Source organism: Dermacentor andersoni, chromosome 1, assembly GCF_023375885.2.
Source record: "Dermacentor andersoni chromosome 1, qqDerAnde1_hic_scaffold, whole genome shotgun sequence".
Taxonomy (NCBI): Eukaryota; Metazoa; Arthropoda; class Arachnida; order Ixodida; family Ixodidae; genus Dermacentor; species Dermacentor andersoni.
In genome coordinates this window covers 289398368-289421327 of record NC_092814.1, presented here as the reverse complement: position 1 = coordinate 289421327, position 22960 = coordinate 289398368, and the positions used below count along the sequence as shown (strand labels likewise).

Sequence of the window (22960 nt, the reverse complement as noted above, 5' to 3'; positions counted from 1 at the left end):
CAGTGCAAGTTTTGCCAACCAGTTGCGACTGTGGAAGCAACATCTCGGGAGGATCGCCGCCAACCTCTAGCCACGGCGTGGCGAAGTTGACTTTGTGTCGATATCAATACGCGCATCCTCCACTCTCCGTCGGTTCAGCTAGGAGCCGTTGTGACGGAATGAGTTCGGCCGGCCAACTATTGTTCCCAACTCCCCAACGCGGACCTGATCTGCTACGGGTGCGCGAGTTGCCGCGGGGACGCCGTTTTGCGCTCCTTCCCACGCCCTGACCAAGACGCAAGACAACGCGCTGCTCGGAACGGCTCCGAGTTCTATGAAATTCGCGTGGTGTCGGTTTCGGACCGTAAACACTTGTGTGTGCATGTGTGTGTGTAAACTGTCCTGCGGAGAGGCGGATAGTTTGCGATGACTAAACGAACGTTCGCATCACCTTGTATCGCGGGAGGACCGAGTGTTTAAAAGCTGCTGTTGTGCGGATGCTCGACACACTTCTCTTAAGCAGTCATTTTGGACTGAGACTCTCTCTCAAACAGTCATGTTAGACTGATATAAACACTGTAAATAAACCCATATTCCTCGTTCTCGATGAGAAGCAGTGCTTCCCTTCATCAACGTCCTCAGCGTGGATAAGTTCGACGACGGCATGGGCCAGCTACTTTCGAAAATTCATGCAGGACTCCAATCTTCACAACTGATCACGAGCGATGGGATTGAGCCCCCAATCCTGACAACTGGCTGACAGCGGTGAGATGGACTTTGCGACGTGGTGCTGTGACTGCGGTGAGTGCTTGGTTCTTGCTTTGACTCTCTAGGCTTCATTTTGTGGTTGTTCTGTTTAGAACAGTAGGGAAGCTAGATTGTTGAGTGTTAGCTAGGTTGTGTTTTCCTAGCTAGATTTAGAGAGCAGCATCAAGGCAGTAAAGCAGCAATCATGGAGTTAAGGACACTGCTGAGAGACGAGTTGTTGATTTTTGGTGAGGAACTGGGCCTAGATGTACGCAAGGAAATGTTAAAATCAGAATTATTGGAGCTAATTTCCAATCAGGCCAGTGAGGAAGAAATTGAAATGGGATTGGAACTTCTCAAAAAGAGAGAGAAACGGGAAAGAGAAAGAGAAGAACGGAAAAGAGAACAACGGGACAGAGAAGAACGGGAAAGAGAGAGAGAGGAACGCGATAAAGACCGCGAGTTAAGAAAAATGCAACTTGAACTTGAAAGCAAACGTTTGGAGTTGTCTCAAGGAAGTGAAGGCGCTCTGGGACGATCAAGTGAGGCAGAATCGTACCGCATGGAGAGGCTATTAAAGCCATTTGAGGTCGGGACCGACATAGGCTTGTTCCTAAGCAATATTGAAAGGATTTGCGAGAAGATGAACTTCGGCCCGAGTACATGGCCACAGCGGTTGCTGTCTATGTTGCCGTGTGAGGCGGCGGAAGTAATCGTCAGACTGAGTGCACAGGATGCATATGATTATGCAAAAGTTAAGGCTAGTCTCTTGTAGAAATACCGCCTTTCAGCCGAAGCTTTTCGGCAAAGGTTTAGGAGCACAGGCAAGAAAGATAGCGACGGATATCCGGAGTTTGCATATAGCTTAAAGGCCAACCTAGTCGAGTGGCTTAAAAGCGCGGAAGCGTACGACAGCAGGGACATGATCATTGAATGCATGTGTCTAGAGCAGTTTTACAAAACCATCCCCCAAGCTGTGAAACTGTGGGTGCAAGACAGAGGGAATGCAAACACTGTGGAAAGGGCGGCTGAATTAGCCGAAGAGTACGCAACCCGTAGAAAGTTGAACGCCGAGGACGGAAACTTGCACGGTCGAAATGGACCGCGGAAACCATTTCCGTTCAAAAGGGGTTCGCAGACTAGACGATCGGAGCCTGTAGACATGGAGGAAAAGCCCGCAGAAAAGAGAGAGGAGAAACTTAACCGAGAAACCGCACAAAAAGAACAGAAAAGAAAATTCGAATCTTTTAGACCAATTCGCTGTTACAAATGCCACAAACTGGGACATATAGCTGTAAACTGCGGGAAGCCTAGCGTAGTTTTCTGCTACGTAGAGGAAAAAGACGAGAATATGGAACTTTTAAGTCCATATCTTCACGACCTGCAAGTTCAAGACCTGCCTTGAAACACCTCATCAACGTCAGTTTAGACACGATGAATTATACCAACTATGGCAGAATGACATCTCTAAAAAGGCGACCACTCCCCCTCGGATGGACGAACGTAGTGCCGTAGTATACGCCTCTGTGAACCGTGCGCATAAGGCGGAATTTTGCCCTAATTGCATCGTGTATGGTGCTACAATGGCACCATCTGTGCCCCCGACATATGCATGATTGACTACTGGCTTCTTTCCTCTACACAGCGATGTCAAGGTATAGCGCATGACATTTATTTGCGCATTAGAAAGCTTACTTGATCAACTTATATGAAGCATCAAGTGGCGGTCCTTTACAGTCCAATCGTACAGTCGTGCTCACTACCTACTCGTTGTGGGCCCGTCGTGGTCAAACGTGCGAGGCCTCCAAAAATACACCGATTACACGAGCAGTTACACTGTTTCACTACGCCGCCGCTGCAGCCCCCCTCCCCCCCCTCCCCTCGCAGTAGTCTCCGCAGCAGCCTCCATATCGGCACTGAAGCTCGACATAGGACGTTTTTTTTTAACCCCTGAATCAACCTTCATTCATGTTCCACGATAGGTAAGTTTACGTGCTGCGTGCCGGGATGCTTTAGCAATTTAGCAAGATGCAGTAAGGCCATTGGGATTTCTAACCGAAATACAACAGCGGGAGGAATGGATCGAAAATATCAGCAGAGCCGGGAAGCTGCTTTGTTTTGCGCGCTTTCTTGCTTGATGCTAGTACATACAAAGTTAGTATTTATTGCGATATGCATGCAGAACAGCCGTCAGTTTAGAGAGAGAAAGAAAACTACAATGCTACACCTGTCGAAAGCTATAACAAGCACTCGATGCTCGTTCGCTGGTTGCCTGCAGTTTCCAGACTGGCCGTGACCTGTGTCATTGTTCTGACTATGTTAAAGTATTTAATGCTCTCAACTGCGCTGTCTAGATCCCATGTTTCGCACCAGGACGACATTTTTTCGCTGCGCATCCTTCAATAAAAACATTTTGAATTGTTGTTTGCCTGGTTCTATACGACCGGCAGCGAAAGTCCACGCACGACTCCGCAGCAGCTCGTCTCTACGATGGTAAGGTGCGCTTACTATGGTCGTTCAAGTATTTTTTTTCTTCTGTACGCGACAGTAGACAAAAAAAGAAGTTGCTCTATTCAATGTTGCAGATATTAAAAATGCGTTTTTACTGCGGAATCCGAGTAAAAACAAGACAATAGTGTGCGCTAAGTATTTCTTTCAATTTGCTATAACAGAAACGCCCGTCGCAACATATGAAGGCGACATTTTACGAATGATGCACCTGTGTTAAAAAAAAAGAACACAGCTGTGTTGTATGGACACTTATAGGATCAGACTGAAACATTTTCTTATTTGACGTAGGCGGTCTTCTTCCGAAGATAACACGACGGCAGCCGCGGATAACGAAAGCGTGTAGCCGGCGCCCATGCGATCCGAGTGTCATAGATAGAAAGCCGGCGGCGCATACCTGAGCGAAAGCTTGCGCATGCACGTGAGGGCCGCTGGTATCAGAATCCATCTTTTTGCTGTCTTAGCGTGGAGGAAGGTAAGGAGAGGCCCTGACGTCACTCTTTGTGAAGCGACGCCGGACGCTGGCGTTACTGCGCCATCTTGTCGGGGCAGATTATCCTCTCTTGTTTACATTTATCGCCAACGGCGCGAAACCACGCTGGGTTGCGCATCGTGCCGTAGTGATGCGACCGACTGATCCAATCGCGGTGTATACCATCGTGATACCGTTGCCTAAGTCGTTTCATACGAGCATCGGGCTGTAGCGTTCAAAGGAGTTCATAATTAACTCCGAAAGTTAGACTGTGAGGCCTGTTCCCCGCTACTTTTGCCGTCTTTTCTGAACATAAATCTGTGCATTCGCACTGCACTGCAAGAATGCAAGGCTATCACCGGCAGCACAGTTTACGCACATCCCGACCTATGGCTAGCCCATCTGCAATTTGTGAGAACAAACACGTATGCCGGTTGTGGCTTTAGAGGAATCATTTTGCTTCATTTAGCAAGTTTCGGGCATCCGCGCACCGCGGACATGTGACGAGCCACAGCGCGCCCACGAAGTTTCCAGCACAAGAGAACGTCGTTACGCGTTTAATTACACTGACTGCGGCCTGACGTGTATTGTTCTCACGGTAAGTGAAGATTCACGGGAACGATATTTTGTGGTCCACTCTGCAATAGAGTTTCATACAATAATAACTAGAGCGAACTCTGGCGCTGGTGCCTACTGAAGCTGCAGTGCGAGTGGTTGAGCCAGCGTGGGAATTATGGTGAGTGCATGGATTTGCCTAAACTTCGTCCTTCTGGCTTCAAACGAACCCGCCGTGGTTGCTCAGTGGCTATGGTGTTGGGCTGCTGAGCACGAGGTCGCGGGATCAAATCCCGGCCACGGCGGCCGCATTTCGATGGGGGCGAAATGCGAAAACACCCGTGCACTTAGATTTAGGTGCACGTTAAAGAACCCCAGGTGGTCGAAATCCACTACGGCGTCCTCCACTACGGCGTGCCTCATAATCATAAAGTGGTTTTGGCACGTAAAACCACATAATTTTTTTTTGGCTTCAAACGGCTTCGTGACATTGTAAGCTAGTCACTTTCGACAAAGTACTGCGTAATCAATAATTGAGAAAACATTATTAAAATTGTCCGAACACTGGGCCTCTAGCGCAGAAGCCAGATATTGAAACTATTTCGCCACGGACTCATGCATCGACGAGGGGCATAAAACGCCCTTATAAATTTACCGTGGGAAAACCAGTGCTTTGTGACGCTTGAGGCGTTTTGATTTGGCCACCTCGACAAGCTGAACGGTTGCCATTAGTAGCAATTATGCGTGGTCGCAGAGTCTTCTGCAGTTACACAAGTATAGACTGCTCTGAAATTTACCACAATGGTGGCATATAAAGCGTAATAAACAAAGCCAGAAGAACGTCCGATTCCACATGCACGAAGATCAGACAAATCTATCCCCTTCCTATCATACCCATGGTGGCTCAACGATTGCAGCGCCCCAGTTCCCTCTAGCAATTATTGTAGCAAACTCTATGCACTCCGCACGGTGCCGAACAGTAGGCGCGTATGCATGCAGCCCGCGCGTTCACCGGGCCTACGTGGGAACATCAGCCGTTTCATGTGCACACAGGCGTACGTTCTTCTGTCCAGCCTTGTTCACTCTTGCATCGCATCCGCCAACGTTCACCTCCCTGCACCTTAAGATCACTCTGCGGTAAGGAGGGTTAATCGTCCCTTAATTACTCAGAGCAACCGCTTCTTTCCCATCCTTCCACATGGCTGTTTTACGTGCCACAAATGCATCGTCCGCTGTAAAAAGCAGGAACACTACAGATAAAGGCCTGCAAGGCCTTTATCGTACATATCACACACAGGTTTCAGTCTGTGATTACGCGTTAGAATTTTTGCACCGGAAACGGCAAATATATTGACACGTGAACTCATCTATCTTTTACGCGTGAGCGCTTTTACCGTCTAAGAAATGTTATAGCTCAGCGCAGGACGCGTCTACATGTATCGGAAGTTTCCCGAATGTTATCGATGCTTCTATCCGCTGTCTGTTGTCGCCGAACCTTGTGTAATCTGATTGCATGAATGCGCGACGCGGATGGCGTAAAACTTTGTGGAATGCACGCGGGTCCCAGCGATTACTATGGAACATTCGACGACTGATCTATAAAAGCCGACGCGCTTGACCCGCTGATCAGATGTTCTACGATCGCCGACTGTGTTCGCCGTTTTCGTTGATAATTGAGGGTAGCCTGTTTTTCTGGGCACAGGTTCGCCCAATAAAGTTAGTTTCACCATTCACAGTTTTCTTGCTGTGTCCTCAACCGTCCCTACCACGTGACAATATTCGCAGATTGCTCTTCGTCCGTGGTGTGGTGCGTGATGTACGGACACCACCTATTGCTTCCGTCGTACGAAGGTCGCAAAAGCGTTTCTGTTAAGATTGGTTAATTCCTGTCCCGCAGAGAGCTGCTTGGGCCTGTTGAATTATCCGTCCATGATAGTCTCGGACTGCTATAAACGTTGATTTCAGCTAAAAAGCGTTGCATATGAAGCATCTCGGGCACTCCTGGACAGCCCAGGACAAGTCGAATAGGACCACCGACCATATGGCGGCTATGATATGCAGGGTGTTTTACAGAACACTTTCAAATTTTTTTAAAGGTTGCCTGAGGCCGATAGCTCCACTCTAGTTTATGAGCCGGGCTACTCGAAGCGGCGGATATTACTTGCACAAAAAAATTAAAATGCAAAACCGAATAATTAACAAGAATTCACTAATTACCGTTCTAGCTAACTATCTTATGACCTATATTGCAATTTACAAATTCCCACAGTGGACTTCGCAAGGCGGCTCCACTTGGAACAAATTTTCAGGACGACACCAGCTTCGAGATATAAATTCCCGAACTTTGCGGGAAAATGCATTGGCGCTCCAGTTACTTGTGTGCTTCAGTGCATGAAACGACGTTTTGTTAACAAATGAACTGGAACACCAATGCATTTCTCCGTAAAGTTCGGGAATTTATATCTCGAAATTGGTGTCATATTGAAAATTCGTTCCAAGTGAATCCGCCTTGCGAACTCCACGGCTAGAACTTGTAAATTGCAATATGGTCCATAATGTACTTAGTTATTAACTTTATTAGTGAATTTGTATTAGTTGATGTTGTATCTCACTTTCTTGCGCAAGTATTGTCCGCCGCTTCGAGTAGACCAGCTCCTGAACTAGAATTGTGATATGTGCCACAGGCAACTCTAAAGATTTTTGAAAGTGTTCGCTGAAACGCCCTGTATTTTCATGCGCTGAATTTGCTTCCGAACCTTGCAAGACACAAAAGCATGGCCTCCAAGATCTGGCATTCGGGGCTGTTGCTTCGAGGGGGTGATCGAGGGGAGGGTGATTCGGACACTATCTATATCAATTACGACCGCCAAAAGTAGCCAGAAAGTAGCGAAGTCGCCCCGCACGATTTTCGGTCGCCAGGAGCCTCTAAATGTAGCCAATTTGGCGAGGAATCGCGTAACCTGGCGACCCTGGATATTCGTAAAATTCTAAGTGCACCAATAACTTATAACTCTCCACTACGGCGTCTCATAGCTCCAGTGTCGCCTTTCGGTCGCGTGGTTCGGAATGGCTCGAACCACGCAGGCCCTCCATGTAGCTCAAAGAAGTTACTGAACTCATTGAATTTCTCAAAGTAAAATGCGTCAAAAAATTCTACAGTACGACTTCTACACTACCTAGAGACATGATAGCGTCCGACATTAATTTGAATATACGAGAAAACATAATTCTTTTACGCGGAGACTCAAACACAAACCACTTTCCCAGCGTTTCTACCATTCATAGAGCGGCCCGCCCAGTTCCTTGCCACACCTCACGATGGCGCTCGCCTCCGCGCATCGCGGCCCACGCAAGATTCTGCGTTTCAACCAGAAAGCTCGCCTCCGTGCATAGCGTTCGACGCCCGCGCGTCCCGGTAAACATTACGGTTACATATGCTGCAGTTGCCGGGAAGCGTGAGAAGCAGTCGGGGATTTTCTAGTGCTATCGCGTTCCACTCTTAAAGGTGAAGCTTAAGCGTCCTCCAAATATTTCACAGTCATTGACCAATTTTACCACAAAATGCCGTGCTTGAACTCACCCAACATTCACAGAAAATAAAATCAGATGGGCTCCGATTTGTCAAAATATTTTTACGCGAACGAAGGATTAACAACTGGAGAGTATCTATAAGTACATTTACAAAGGATAATGCAGCGCTGGCCAGTTAAGCTGACAGCTCGAGAGCCAGGGAGCGTTCGTCGTCTTCGTCGGGGCGGCCGCGTGCATCGTCCACAAGAGACACGCCACCTGCATGTATCATTACCCCCGGCGGCAGAAGTATCTTCCTGGTGCGTCTAAATATCCGTGATAACAGGAGAGCAATATGAATTGAGGCGTGCGACATGCACAACTTCAGTGGAATTCGGGGCAGATGAGGCACTGGTACTGATTGGGGCGATTTCGTAGGTAACTGGAGTCAGGGCCCGCAGCACTCGATATGAGCCTGTGTACCGAGACAGGAGTTTTTTTGACAGGCCAACGTGACGAGTAGGGGACCACAGAAGTACCAGAGATCCATGCGAAAAGTGGCCGTCTCTGTGTTGGCGATCGTACAAACGCCGTTGCTTCTCTTGCGAGGTCAGGAGACGACTGCGGGAAATTTCGCGTGCTTGGGCTGCCCTGGTGATGGCGTCAAGTGCATACTCGCTGGTCTCTGCTGCGGCGGATGGAAGGGATGCGTCCAGTGGCAATGTGGGTTCTCAGCCGAACAGCACAAAGAACGGGGAATAACCGACAGTGTCGTGACGCGAAGGATTATATGCCAAAGTGACATAGGGCAGGGCATGATCCCAATCAGTATGGTCGGACGAGACATACTTTTCAAGAATGTCTGTCAGGGTGCGATTTAGATGCTCCGTCAGACCATTAGTCTGTGGATGGTAAGACGTAGTCAGCTTGTGCTTGATTGAGCAGGACTGAAGGATGTCGGCGATGACTTTAGAAAGAAATGTCCGACCACGGTCAGTGAGCAGTTGGTGTGGAGCGCCATGCTGCAGAATCACGTCGCGTAAAAGAAAATCGGTGACGCCTTAGGCGCAGCTCCTTGGAAGGGCTCTGGTGATGGCGTAGCGTGTGGCGTAATCTGTCGCCACAGCAACCCACTTGTTGCCAGACGTGGACAGAGGGAAAGGGCCAAGTAAGTCCAGGCCAACGCAGAAGAACGGCTGCGAAGGAATGTCGAGCGGTTGAAGGCACCCGGCAGGCAGCGTAGATGGTGTTGGTGAGGTGAGGTGACGTGAGCAAACGCGGCAGTTGAGTGGGGCCCAACGTAAACGGCACGTCCTTCTTCAGAAGATCAGTAAGCGGTCGGGCAATTGCTACGAAGTCTTTAACGAAGCGTCGAAAGTAGGGGCAGAGTCCTACAAAACTTCGGACGTCTTTGACAGACTGAGGTACCGGAAAAGACGTGACAGCACGAATTTTCTTCAGGTTTGGTTGAATACCCGAAGCGTCGACGAGGTGGCCCAACACTGTAATCTGCCGACGACCAAAGTGACACTTCGATGAATTTATAGCTGCAGCCCCGCCTCGTGGAAGACGAAGAACAGCTGACAAGCCCTCAAGGTGTGTCTGAAATGTAGGTGAAAATACGACACGTCGTCTATGTAGCAGATGCATGTTGACCATTTGAACCTTTGATGCGAAAAGTCCATCATACGTTCGAACATTGCTGGGGCGTTGCATAGACCGAATGGCATAACTTTGAATTGATATAGACCATCAGGGGTGACGAACGCGGTCTTCTCTTGGTCCTTTCCATCCACTAAAATTTACCAATAACCAGACCGAAGGTCTATTGATGAAAAGTATTTGGCACCGTGGAGACAGTCGAGGGCGTCGTCAAAGCGAGGCAAGGGGTAGACGTCTTTCTTGGTACTGCGGTTTAGGTGACGATAATCTACGCAGAAACGCCACGTGCCATCTTTCTTTTTAACAAGTACCATGGGCGACACCCAAGGGCTCCACGAAGGTTCAACAACACCTTCGGCAAATATCATGTTCACTTCATCTTGAATAACCTTGCATTCTGAAGCAGAAACTCGATATGGCCGGCGATGAATAGGACTGGCATCACCAGTATTTATGTGATGCTTAACAATCGAAGTCTGGCCCTATTGGCGATTGTTGATGTCGAAGATGTGGTAGGAAGCCAAAAGGCAACACAGAGCTGCTGCTTGCTCAGGCAAGAAGTCCGCAGCAATCATGGGACGAAATGTTGCGTCAGAGCAAATAGCATACTGTGGAGATGGTGAAGAACATGAGCAGACGTCCACTGAAAACGTCGTGACGTGGTCATTTCCCATAGCACGCAGCGTTGCATCCGATATGCGTTAGGGTACAACTTCCTTTGTCAGGCCAAAATTGACGACGGGGAGGCATGTCCGGTTATCGGCGACGGTGACGACGGAGTGGCGCACAGTGATATTGCGCATCAAAAGGACATCAGGAACAGGTGTGGCGACGTAATCACCATCGGGTACAGGAAAAAGTGATAGCAAATCGACGAAAGTCCGGGCTTTAGGCGGCAGGCGGACGATGGCGGTCGTACTAAAGTTTTTCGGCAGTTCGGCACGAATATGCGCGAGTAGAGGAAGTTTGAGGCAAAGGGTACCGGCGGAACAGTCGATGAAAGCTGAATGCGCCGTAAGAAAGTCGAGTCCGAGGATTTCATCACGGGAACAATTGGTCAGCACTATAAAAAGAACAGGAACGTGGCGGTCGGCGATACTGATACGGGAAGTACACATTTCAGTGATTTCAACAGTGCTACCATCGGCCACGCGTACGGCTCCAGTAGTAGGAGGCGTGAGAACCTTCAGTCGACGACGGAGGTTACAACTCATTATGGACACCTGGGCTCCAGTATCTATTAACGCCGTGAAAGGGACACCGTCGACGTGAACATCAAGTAAGTTCTGGTTCGTTGGGAGCGTCAGTGGAGGATTTCGACACGACGGAGATAATGCAGCACTACCCTCTGGAGCTGCATGGTCTAGTTTTCCGTCCGGGAGGGTCCTTAATTGGACGGCGACGAATAGCGGCGTGGCTGGGGTGACGAAGACCGACGGCGCTGAGGTGACGGCGAGCGAGCAGGAGGACAGTCATCAACGGATACGCCTGAGGTAGGAGGCATACGGCGAAGTGAGGAGCGGTGCGGGTCGGCATGTTGGCGAGGAGTCGGGGGAAAGGAGCTCGAATACCGCGACGTCCATGCAGTGCGGCAGTGGCGAGCAACATGGCCAATGTGGAGGCAACGGAAGCAAATGGGCTTGTCGTCCGGAGCTCTCCACTCGGTAGGGTTGCGGTATCTAGGAGGGGAGTACAGACCGCTGTGAGGCGGAGCTGTCGGCAGCAGTCTGGCGTCAGGTCGGGAGACAGAGCAGGCAGCAGGAAAACCGAGGTTGGCAAATTCTTGCCGCACCACTGCTTGAATGAGAGAGATAGCTGGGGCCGGTTGGTCAAAGGTGGGGTCAAGTTGGCATGGATGGATCGGCGCAGGACTTGTAGCCTCGAGCTCGCGGCGAACAATACATGTGACGTGCTCATTTAGGGGTGGTGAAGCGGTCAGGTCGACGCCAGACGACGTTGCAGCCGTGTTAGGGAGCCGGGAGAACTGTGTAATGACGCGGCGGCTTTTGGCGAGCTCAAAGCGGCGGCATTTCTTGACAATTACGTCGATGGTGGACACATTGTTGAATAGCAACAAGTTGAACGCGTCGTCCGCAATCCCTTTGAGTACGTGGCCGACTTTGTCAACCTCAGCCTCAGCCAGTCATCGACTTTCCGGCAAAGAGTGAGCACGTCTTGTATGCACGAGATATACGATTCAGTGGAAGACTGAACTCGGGTAGCAAGCTCTTTTCTAGCAGCCAGCTGCCGATTGGTGGGATTGCCAAAGAAGTCGCTGAGCTTGTCCTTGAAAGCATCCCAGCTAGAGATATCATCCTCTTGTGTCCGGAACCAGACACGAGGAGTTCCGCCCAAGTAGAATAGGACATTCGCTAGCATAATGGTGGTGTCCCAGCGGTTGTTTTGGCTAACACGCTCATACAGGTTGAGCCAGTTCTCAACGTCGACATTATCTTGGCCGGAGAATATTCCAGGACCGCGGGCGTTGGTAACAGCAACATATGTTGTTGGCGAGGTTGCAGGAGTAGAAGCAGACAAGGTGTTGTCCCTGGGAGCCATGGCGGAAAGCAGGACGGTGCGGCCACTACGGAGCTCCGTGGCGAGGACAGGGAACGGCACCCTCCACCAATATGTTACGCGAACGAAGGATTAACAATTGGAGAGTATCTACAAGTATAATTACAAAGGATAATGCAGCGCTGGCCAGATCAGCTGACAGCTCGAGAGCCAGGGAGCGTTCGTTGTCTTCGTCGGGACGCCCGCGTGCATCGTTCACAAGAAACACGCAACATGCATGTATCAATATATACAGACAGAAGATGGATGTTAGGATGACCGCTTGCTTAGTCTCACAATGGAATTCGACAAGTCGCAATGTGTAAGCTGAGCTCTTCCTTGCGTGTGTCTGGGATGCAAATTTCAGAACAAAATTATTGATACTACTGAAAGCGGTCAAGGTTGCCCCATATTTTCCTCGCTCTCTTTATCTTTTTGTTTTTGTTTCCTTGTGCATTTATTCATTGAACGTTTACTTTTTATCGTCTCTCTATATCCTTATTCCTCTCCATTTATGTAGTGTATTCCACCTGACGTTTTTCTCAGTTGCTCACCCTACTTTTCTCATTCCTAATATTCCATCCGAAGGGGTAAAATGCCAATACGCGGCCCGATTCGCCGGGAGGACAACCAGGTTAGCAGCGGTAGCATGAAGCCGCATGACTTAACCATTCAGTGCGCTTTCAGGAGACGAGTAACAAGCAGGGTTGTTGCCATATATAGCTTTAAGGGCCCCGTGTCGCAGAAAATCCGGCGTCGGCGTCCGACTTCGGACATTGCTTCCCCAAAAAGATTTTCTAACAACGCATACCCAGGCCCTCCATTCGACGCAAGAAATTCCCCCAACTAATTGAATTTCGCGAGCTAAACTATGTGGAAATTCGTAAACTACGACTTAAGAGGAAGCTTTAGCTCGGGCCCAACTCCGACGCGGCCTATTCAAATACATGTAAAAACGCAAAAACGTTTTTCTGAGATAACCCCTGGACCGATTTTAATGAAACTTGTTGCATTTGAGAGAGAAAGTTGAATTCTAGTGACTGTTGGAAGCGGAATTTTGATTTAGGGCTTGAATTTTGTTAAAAGGATTTTCAAAAATTCAGACGTTTGAAAAAAATAGAAGAATGAAGTTTACAAATTCATAACTCTGCATCGAAAACAGATATCGCGATTCTGTAAACGGCATCCATTAGACCATTCAAAGCGGACAAATTTGATATGTCAGTTTACATCTTACGTGAATTTGTTACGTTGTTTACAAAGGTTCTGCAAAAGTTGTAATTACACATTACTCTATTTTTTGAGGTTCATGTGTAACATATCAATTTTGTCCGCTTTAGATGTGCTATCAGGTACAATTCACAGAATTGCGATATCATTTTTTCTTGCTGAGTTACGGAGTTGTAAACTTGATAGTTTCGTTTTCTGAGAATTTGCGATTTTTGCCAAATTTTTATAAAAATTTGACGACCTAAATCGAAAATTCGAAACCAACAGTCACTAGATTTTAAGCTTTTCTTTTAAATGCAGCAAACTCCGTCAAATTTGGTGCAGTGGTTGCCGAGAAAAACGAATTCTCCTTTTACATGTATTTAGATAGGAGCACCCGAGCTAAAGCTTCCTCTTAAACACAACCTGCAGACATGATAGCGTCTAATTGTAGTTCGACTATGCGACAAAACATAATTCTGTTACGCGAAAACTCAAAGAAGCCTATTTTCCAGCGTTTCTACCATTCACAGACCGGCCGCGGCGTCCACCATTTGCGCACGCTGCCACGTGGTTGTCTCGGGGACCACTGTGCGGCGCGCCCGGTTCCTTGCAATACCTCCTGCTGGTGCTCGCCGCCGCTGCATCACGGCCCACGCAAGAGACCGCGTTTCTACCAGAAAGCCGGCCTTCTTGTACAGCGTTCGCGGCCAGGGTTTCCCGGTAAAAATTACGGTTACATACGCTCCAGTGACCGGTAAGCATGCGAAGCAGTCAGCGATCTTTGAATGATATCGCCTTCCACTCTGAAAGGCGAAGCCTAAGCATCCTGCAATTTTTTTAGATGCAAAGTTTTCTACGTTATGTTGATTCATAGAAATGCAAAGCCTTTAAAATACAAATTGGGCAATTTCTCTCGGTAAACTACGTCAAATTATTGTCTTTGTTTCACAGGGCCAGGTGCGGGAGAGAGTGCGAGGGAACAGCGGGTTGGCTTTCTTACAATCATCAGATTTTCCTTCCCCAGCCTCTATCGGTGTCGACGTTCATAGAGTTACGGCTTGTTAATGCCGTGAATGAACCTTTGTCTGCTGCATATCAGAGCGAACTTTATATTTTGGTCTCCAAAACAACGCAGACGCAAGCCGCAGGGTTTACAAATAAACGCAAAAACGGGTACGAAAGAACGCACTCCGGGCCGCGGAGTTTTGGGTATGCAAATACGCTTACGTGCGCTATTTCGGAAACTCCCTATAGTTAGGCAGCTTCCGCAAGCTACACCTGTGAACGGCGCCTAAAACACGCCACTGTTTGCTTACTCCAGTTTTTTCCGTGCCTCCAATGAAACTTTACTTTCAATAGGTGCTGCAACAAGATAAGGAGGACCTGTGCCTCATGTCAGAGAGCGACGTCACTCAAGTTTAAAACACGTGTACTACTCCCATGAAAGTTTCTTGTTCTGCTTCTGCTTCTCTAAAACTTCGCGCGCTTCCTCTTTAGCGCACACACTGCAGCCAAACCTTTAATAATGCAGCGAATGCACGCCAAGGCTACGCGGGCTGAGAGGACATCACGAGACGGCTGTGCCAATCCCGGCGGCTGACAGGCACTTAGTGTCATGCGACGAGACGCCCAGGGGTGAAAACGAAGGTGGGGACATAGGCACGTGGGTGCACACACAGCGCGGGTCGATTCGACGAGTGCTGTTCCGAGATAAAGCACTTCTAGCCCAGCGACGAACAGAAGGTAGGAGCGTTCACAAACGGCAGGAAAACAGGATTACATTCTGTAAGCTCTCACGGGCTAACCGACTATATCCTTCTTGTTCTTGGTTTTGTTTTTCAAGGGACAGGAGCATTGCAAAGAGAGAGAGAAAGCGAAGAAAGGAAAGGCTAAAAGGCCAACCAGACGAACGGCTGGTTTTACTACCGTAAACTAGGTGGGAATAGAAAAAAGAAAAGTATAAGTCCGACAATTACAATACTCCCTAATGCGAAATCTGAGCGCAACGCTTTGCGTGTTTTCATTCCGCGATGTACTGAAGCAAAGAATTCGACGCCAAAATTGCCGCACCGACTGGCAGTGAGCCAGCGCCGTCAGCGTTTTGGCCGAGGGAGGGAACATATGGGAACGCTGGCATGCTGATGAAGTGCCATCGAAGCCAGCTATTGAAGAAGACGACGATGAATGCGCGAGCAGTGACACGAGCTCGTTCGTGCGGTTACGCCGACGGACGCGGACGCGCAATCCAGGAACGCGCGTCTAAGAGCTGCGCTCTAATGGCAACAATGAGCACTGCGCGCATAACAGCAGATGCATTTGAGGACTACAAACTGTCACTCAGGCCGGCGCACTTCAAGAACTGCTTCAGTGCGCGAAGAGCTTCTTGCGCTAGCGATAAATGCGGCCAAGGTCGGTGCCAATATTTAGAAGCAATGAAAGAAATACCACTGTCATTTTAGTCATTTGTAGAAGCCCAAGAATAGAAAACCCCAAGAACAAGAGGCTAGCGAAATTGGCACCTGGACAAGGCGAACTAATTGTAGCGTGGATTGATATCTCTTGATTGCTTGTTTCACGGTAATGTACTTCAGGTAGTGGAAAACTGAAAGAAATCCGCGTTGTATATCACATTGAATCAAGGATGACTTTAAGAAACATCTCTGTCTCTTTAGCTCGATTTCTCTCACTCACTCACGCACGTTCTAAGTATCTTCACCCACATAAGAGATTGAAATTAATGCACTTCGATTGAAATACACCTTTACTGCGTTGGTCAAGAAAAATTTTAAGCTGAAGCTACACTTTTCTTCACGGACTTGTTCGAAATGACAACGCACTGGCTCTTAGGTGCCAAGAGCGCTTGGTAAAATTCTTTTGTTCCTGGCGACGGCGCTTCAGCTTGCGTGAGCAAGCCCGTCGAACGACAACGAATGCGCTCGAACTGGTCATAAAAAGAAGCGCACCTGCTTGAGATGGCATGGTGACCGTTCCCTGTTAATTTTCTGTAGCTTTATCGACGTTCATTGTTGTCACCTTCCGAGGACGACGACATCCCCCTCCACGCCCTAAGCTCAAATTGAAGACGCTGTCTGCTTACGTAGTATACCGTTAGGACAAATGGACCCGCTGTTGATTCCCACTGTATCAACAAAGGCGCTACCCCTCATAAAATGGCTCATTTCGACGGTATCTAGTGTGGAGGATACTTTGCCACCTGCTACCGAATTTATGCAGCCAGCGTACACCGCATATTCCAACAGCTGGCTCCCAGCATCCACAGGAAGGCCCAGTGTTGAGGGAACATGCGGGCAGCTAGCTCAAATCTTGCGGACACTGCAGTTTTTGGTGCCTGCGGAAGTGCTGTCGAGGCAATATGCAGGTAGATAGGGAAGAGCCAGCGCCATCTAGTGCATATGTTATCTGCCACAATGCTGGACATTTCTAAACTTGTCACAGAGGGAAATCCGATTATGTTCTGCTAATGTGTGCCCGTGTTAACAAGGGACCTACTTGTACGTGCAATGATATCTGTAGTTTGTGACCATGGGGTGGACACGACTTTGATACAAGTAGCTGAGACGACGCCGAATCGAGGATATGCTCAAATCCGAAATCGGTCTTCCCCACACCACTGGAACGTCGCATCCGCAATGCAGAATATTGCGTTCAATCTGGGTCAAGTGAATTAAGGCAACAAGTTTGCATGCGCCGCTGTCTTTCGTTCTCGTAATAGGCTGTCGGGCACCAGATTACTCAGTTTTTCGATGTCAAAATTCCGTCTAGTGCCGAAGCTTACTTTGAAGTTTTGCGATTGGATGCTTATTTTAAACGTTGGCTTATTCACATTGCCTAATTTAAGCCACACTGGTTGCATGCATGGCATAATCTGTACATGCAAATTAGGTGCACCGCTCACATCTGCTACATAAATGCAGACAATTCTCTCCTCTCGCCTGGACACATTCTTCATCCTCCAAGGCAGTACCTGGCCCTAAATTTAAGGTCCTCACCACCATCGTGAAATAAAACCTGTAGCGCAGTGAATCTGTGCCCGTATTTACATAAAACATTTATGCTCTCCCGCCACGAAACAACTTGTCTGTGTCGCGTGTGGTTGGGTGTCGCAGTTAAAAATTCATATTCTTTCCTATAGGAATGAACAACAGTGCGGCATGCAATTTCTTCGGGTGTGATGAGACTCTAGAGCACTTTTTTTGTCATTGTCCATCCCTTGACGCTCAACGAGGTAATCTAGAAACTAAATTCAGCCTATTAGATAACAGAATGCTCCCGGAGGAAAAGAACCTGGGACCAAGCCTATGCATTTTTGCATGCGAAAGGCCACAAAAACCTTTCTGCACTACTTCAAGGCTACTGGATTGTACGGGCACTTGTGACAGTGGACGTTCCTCTGTGACTGACTTTGTGAATTACTGACCCTTTATTATTTTTCTTCCCTCCCCTTTTCATCTATTCTACTTCTTTCCCCATTCCCAAGTGTAAGGTGGGCAACCGAGCATGTCCTTAGTTAACATTCCTACGTTTCCCTCTCCGTTTCTCCTTCTCTCTCTATGCTATAATTGTTCTTAAAAGAAAATACATGCCAATCTTCAAGGCGGTCATCTTATTAGCAAAGACGGCTGACGAATCCCGAGGAGTACTTACAAACGACAAGTTTTGTGAATTCGGCGCTTTGTTTCCGAAGCCAAAGGCTTGTCGCATTTCCCATGTTTTTATTACGCATGGACGGCATTAGTAGCAACATCAATCAGACAGGCAAATATAGCGTATAAGCTCCTTATTGATTTACAGCACACCTGGGCCGAAATCAAGAGGCCGCAGGTACGGGAAACAAAGATCCACTTGAGTAACAGTGACTCCGCTCGCCAATTATCTGCCCGAGCACATTGCCAGCTGTAAAAAAGTCGTGAGCCATTCCACTCTGTGAAGGTGGTTGACCAGAAGCTGTTTAGCACCCGACACGGAGGTGAAACATAGTTTTGAACAAAGGTAAGAACTCATTTATTGTTTTGATGGGTGGTCATTATTTCAATCGCAACTGTAGTCACATTCTTTGATAATGTCACATCGATGCACGTATGCCGCTGTGTGGTCGGTTTGGCCGGATCGATGTGGCACTGCAAGGGATATGTCTGCAACATGGAACACGTAAACCGGTCCTTTTTTCGGTACGGACACATCCACAATAAAATCACCAACAACGATAACAGGGGTACTGTCATCGCAGCTAATTCACGCAAAGTGAGTAGCCACGAACCTTACTGGATTATGGCTGGACTGGAAAACTTCATTATGGACCTGCAGGACGCGCTTAGCGCGTAGCCGGCGTCTTCCAAGTAGGGACCGACAGGGAGTATTTGGCTGCTAGACGGCCCATTGATGGTTGGCGAGTAGTGAGCTTCTGAGGGGCTATGAGTCATTGCATTTTTCGCTTGCTTACGGGGGTATGAGCCATTGCTCACGAGGGTACGGGCGATTGCTCACCGGGGCATGAGCCATTGATGACCACAGTTTTCGACATGCTGTTCTGTGTGTTATATGCGTTATTAGAAATAATTTAAGTACTGCTCGCTTCACTTTGCTGAGTGCTCGTAGCCTCTCCCTTACGGGGTTATGTGCCACTGCATTTTTTTGCTTGCTTACGGGAGAATGAATGCTTACGGGGGTATGAGCCTTTGATGATAATAGTTTTTTTGTTCACGAAGAACGAAAATGCATGGAACCCTAGCCATATACAGCTTCGCTTGTAAAATATCATGCAAGGAAATTTCCGGATGATGCATCCACTGAGTACGCTGCGTTCGCAGTCACCTGGAACGACTTGGTATTTACTGAAATTGATGCATACGCACCACCTCCGCCAACCCTTGATATGGATCGTCTACAGGATTTAACAAAGGGCCTCCCGGAGCGCATTTAACACTGATGGTTCTCTCGCGCCCATCGCTCCACCTGGGTTGGTGTGAGGCCGTTATTGTGCGGGCGACGCCCGTTTTCATTTGGACATCTAAATGCTACAGACATTGCAAAAAGGTATATTCGCGCGCTTCAAAGTTTGACGCACGGAATCTACTTGGGATTTCCGTGACTGTTACAAATTGCTATTAGTAAGCAAACTACACACGCACAGGCTCGCGACATGTATTTTACTGAGCTTAAAAGAGATCCACAAGAATTTGAAAAAAAAAACTTCCCGACATGCTAAATTTTCAGCTTAGAAATGTGTGTTATTGATTGTCAAAACAAAGAACAAATTATGGCACACAGAGCCTTAACTTCTTGATGCTCGCTGTCTTTAATGATAACAGCAACATTCAAACCGTAATTCCGCAAGCAAATTCTCCGAGACATTTCATATAGATCTACTTTATGGACATCAGTTAATGGACTGATTCTGCTCTTGTGAATTTTTCCCATGGCTTTGATAATACCAAATTTGGTACCTTTTTTTCTTACTTCTTTTTGATGCCAGGTTCTATTTTTCCTGTTCATTTATGTTTACGCAACAAACGATTAGTGTTTTTTTTTTCATAATTGCTTTTAGAATGTTGTTACGTTATGCGATGTCCTCAAGAACTCCATTTACCTCTTGGTAAATGCATTTTCTGTTTGTTGTTCTTGTATTTATTATCGAGATATTTAAGTTGATTTCGCTAGAGTGCATCAAAATTTATATTCCACTGATTTTTTTTAATTTTCTGACGCGATGGTATTATGTTACTGTTGCTGCTCGAGTGTACAAAATATTGACGACCCAGTCTGGCGCCCACAAGCTCGTGTAGTCCCTGGTTTTCCTTGGTTTCTTTTTCCTTTGTCGCAGATTTGTCTGTCTTCCAAATCAATATAAAACGAATATTCGTAAAGAAAAGAGAAGGTGAAACTGAAATAAACAGCAACTGAAATGGACTTGGCCTTTGTAGTGCTGCCGATGTAACCATGAGATCTTCGCGCCTTTTATCTTCAGCTAAAGAATGGTTACCTTATGCCAGACCCTAGTTAGAACATGTCGACAACCATGGAAGTGATCACACGCCAACAAGCCAACTTTACTTCAGATTCTGTGTAATTACCACATGATGACACAATACATTGTTTTATATTATTACGTCCCATCTTTTTCTCAAATACTGTCTGTCCTTCAAAGTGAAATATTCTCCATACTCCGAGTCCCTCGGAGCTAAAGAAGTCCGCTTCGCGCCAAAGTCATTTCACTTCTGGACGCTCACAGAAGGGGAAAAAAAATACTGCCAACGCACAGATATTATCTGAAGGTACAGCTCATTATGTTTATTTTCCTGCAAAATAAATAGTTTTTAGCGCAGCGATATTTCTCTACCTTTGCGGCTGCCCTCTTTGACCTCTGCTACAGCTTGCGCGTAGCATCCCATGTGACATGCGGTACTTTGTGTTATACCACCTGATATATGCGGCGGAGCATGTACTCGTATTACGTACTGAAATACCACGCTGAGGCCAGCTTCCAATTAAGCCGTGCGCGCGACTGAAGCGCTTTGTCAAGGCACATGGAATAAGGAGACCCAGGGGGGTAATATTTTACCGTTATAACAGAAAGAAAAGAGAATCATTCTAGTATGTTCCACAAAAATGGTGATGCGAATAAGCATGGCTCAGGCCCAAAACAGACTCTCTGAAATAGTCTGATCATTATGATTCCTTTCTGTTTGGCCCAACGTAATCGTGCCTTTTGTAAAATTAAATGGAGTGCGATTGCGGCCCGACACTTGTCTGCCCAAGCGTGAAACAGGACAGTGCGCAGCATCTCTCGGTGTGCTCTTTCAAGCGAATGACAAATGGATGCCAAGAAGAAAGAGTTGCTAATGATCACCGGAAAACGACCGTTCCCGTTTCTTTAATTCCACAGCACGTCGTGGTCAGCTAGATATCGCGTTTAAATTTCAAGTATATAGGCACTGGTCGCGTAGCTTTAGAATGCATCGTTGCGCGTAGACTACAAATTGCACCCGGCCGTTGCCGCTTTAGTTCTTGTTACCAAGTTGGCAGAACTAGTCGCCACTGCAAGAACGGCTTATCCCCGGACCGTACGCTGCACGCGGATTTCGAAACCGATGTGTCACGTAACAACACTCCGCCTTCAACAAGCATGCAACATCGTTAAAGTTGTGCGATTAGGCGCAGCTTCAATCGTACTCTAACCACGGCGTTCTTCATTTTTTGACTACGAACACAGGTTTCACTGCTCATATTGCGGGGCAGCAGCAAAATATAATTATTGAGCCGAGTCTCCTTGAAGTTTGTTCCGTTGCGCCTATTGTGCATTACGGCAACGTTATCGAACCTTTCACCTTTTATCTTTTTAAAGACAATGACTGAAAACATTCAAATAGTGTTACAAGTACAATTGCGATATTTCTTTTGTTCCAAAGTCCAGAGGTACGAGTGATCAGAAACACGTGAATACAACAAATAAAGTCGCCGTTTGTATTCGCCATGCACAACTTTTCGAATATTTGCAGAGGCGCAGCCAAAACAATACGACAAAAATAGAGGAAAAAAGTCCTGGCTCTCCCGTAAGCGAGAGCATATGTAAGCATGAAATGGTAACCGGCAAAGCAGATTGGTTAGTGATTATACTAGCGACAAGCTTAAAATGGGTGTAGTGCATGTTCGCAACGGCACACCCCACCACACCACACCACGTCATACTGTGCACTGGTCCATATAGACGCCACCCAGCTAGGAGACGAAAACTGGCTGAAGGTGGCCCGACAGGCAGCGAAAGCGACAGGCCGCCAGGGAGACAGAGCCCACTGTCCAGCTAGAAGAAAATTGTCTGAAGAAGGTGGCCACGCACAGCGGCGTCATTTGTCGAGGCGACGCTGAACCTGCGCCGCGGATCTCACGAACCGCTGGCGTTGAAAAAGCACAGGCAAGCCTGTTTCAGCGTCAAAAGATAACAATGAAGTATATGGTGCCCTGTATCGGCCTTTTGAACGTCGCTAGTGGAAATGACAAATAAAACTTGAGCGTATTAGAAGTTACAGCTCGAGTGATATTGTGAACAAACATTAGTAAGAACTCGGAAGCAATATTTTTTTTTTGTAAATTGTTGACGGGTGACCCTGTTGTTAGGCAGCCACGCGTCCACAATTTATGTTTTGAAATGAGGTCTTTACTCACTCACTCTTGTAAATTGTTTGGCCAGTGACTAGCGCATAAAATGCTGTCCTGTACAAAAGGCTGGGGGTCAGAGACCGCATTTTCACAAGTTTCGATTGGTTGCCCGGATGAGTTCGTTTTGTTCTTGCAGCTTTCCGGATGTTATCGTTTAAGAGCCCGGATAACGGCTATGCCCTTTGGCTTAAGGTTCCTTGAACGTCGCTGACAATGCTAAAATGCATGAACGCACGAAAGCATGAAATGCTTGAAAGCATGAAATGCTAAAAGTATGAAGGCATGAAATGCTAAAAGCATTTCATGCGTAAAAGCACACGGTTAGGGATGCGGCGCCTGTGATACAGCACGGGTGTTGTCAAGCGCGCAGACTCACTCGTAATTTGGCCGAGGCTACTTCTGAATTGCAATCGGAAGTATTCATCTTGCAACGCTCGTGTGTCTGCTGCCCCCGTTATGCACGAACAAAGTACGCGGTTCAATTCATTAGCGACACCACGGGTGTCTTGAGCGCATGACGTGCAATGGCCCCCTTTTTCTTTACGTCGCTGCCTGGGGAATCAGGAAAGTGGGCGGGAGAGAGTG

The 22960-nt window shown here is 47.6% G+C and overlaps 1 protein-coding gene across 1 annotated transcript in view; it reads right to left on the bottom strand.

Moving 5' to 3' along the window:
• LOC126548340 (RYamide receptor-like) overlaps window positions 1-22960 on the bottom strand; it is a 409825-nt gene that overhangs the window by 102737 nt on the left and 284128 nt on the right. The gene's annotated exons all lie outside the window — the stretch shown is intronic.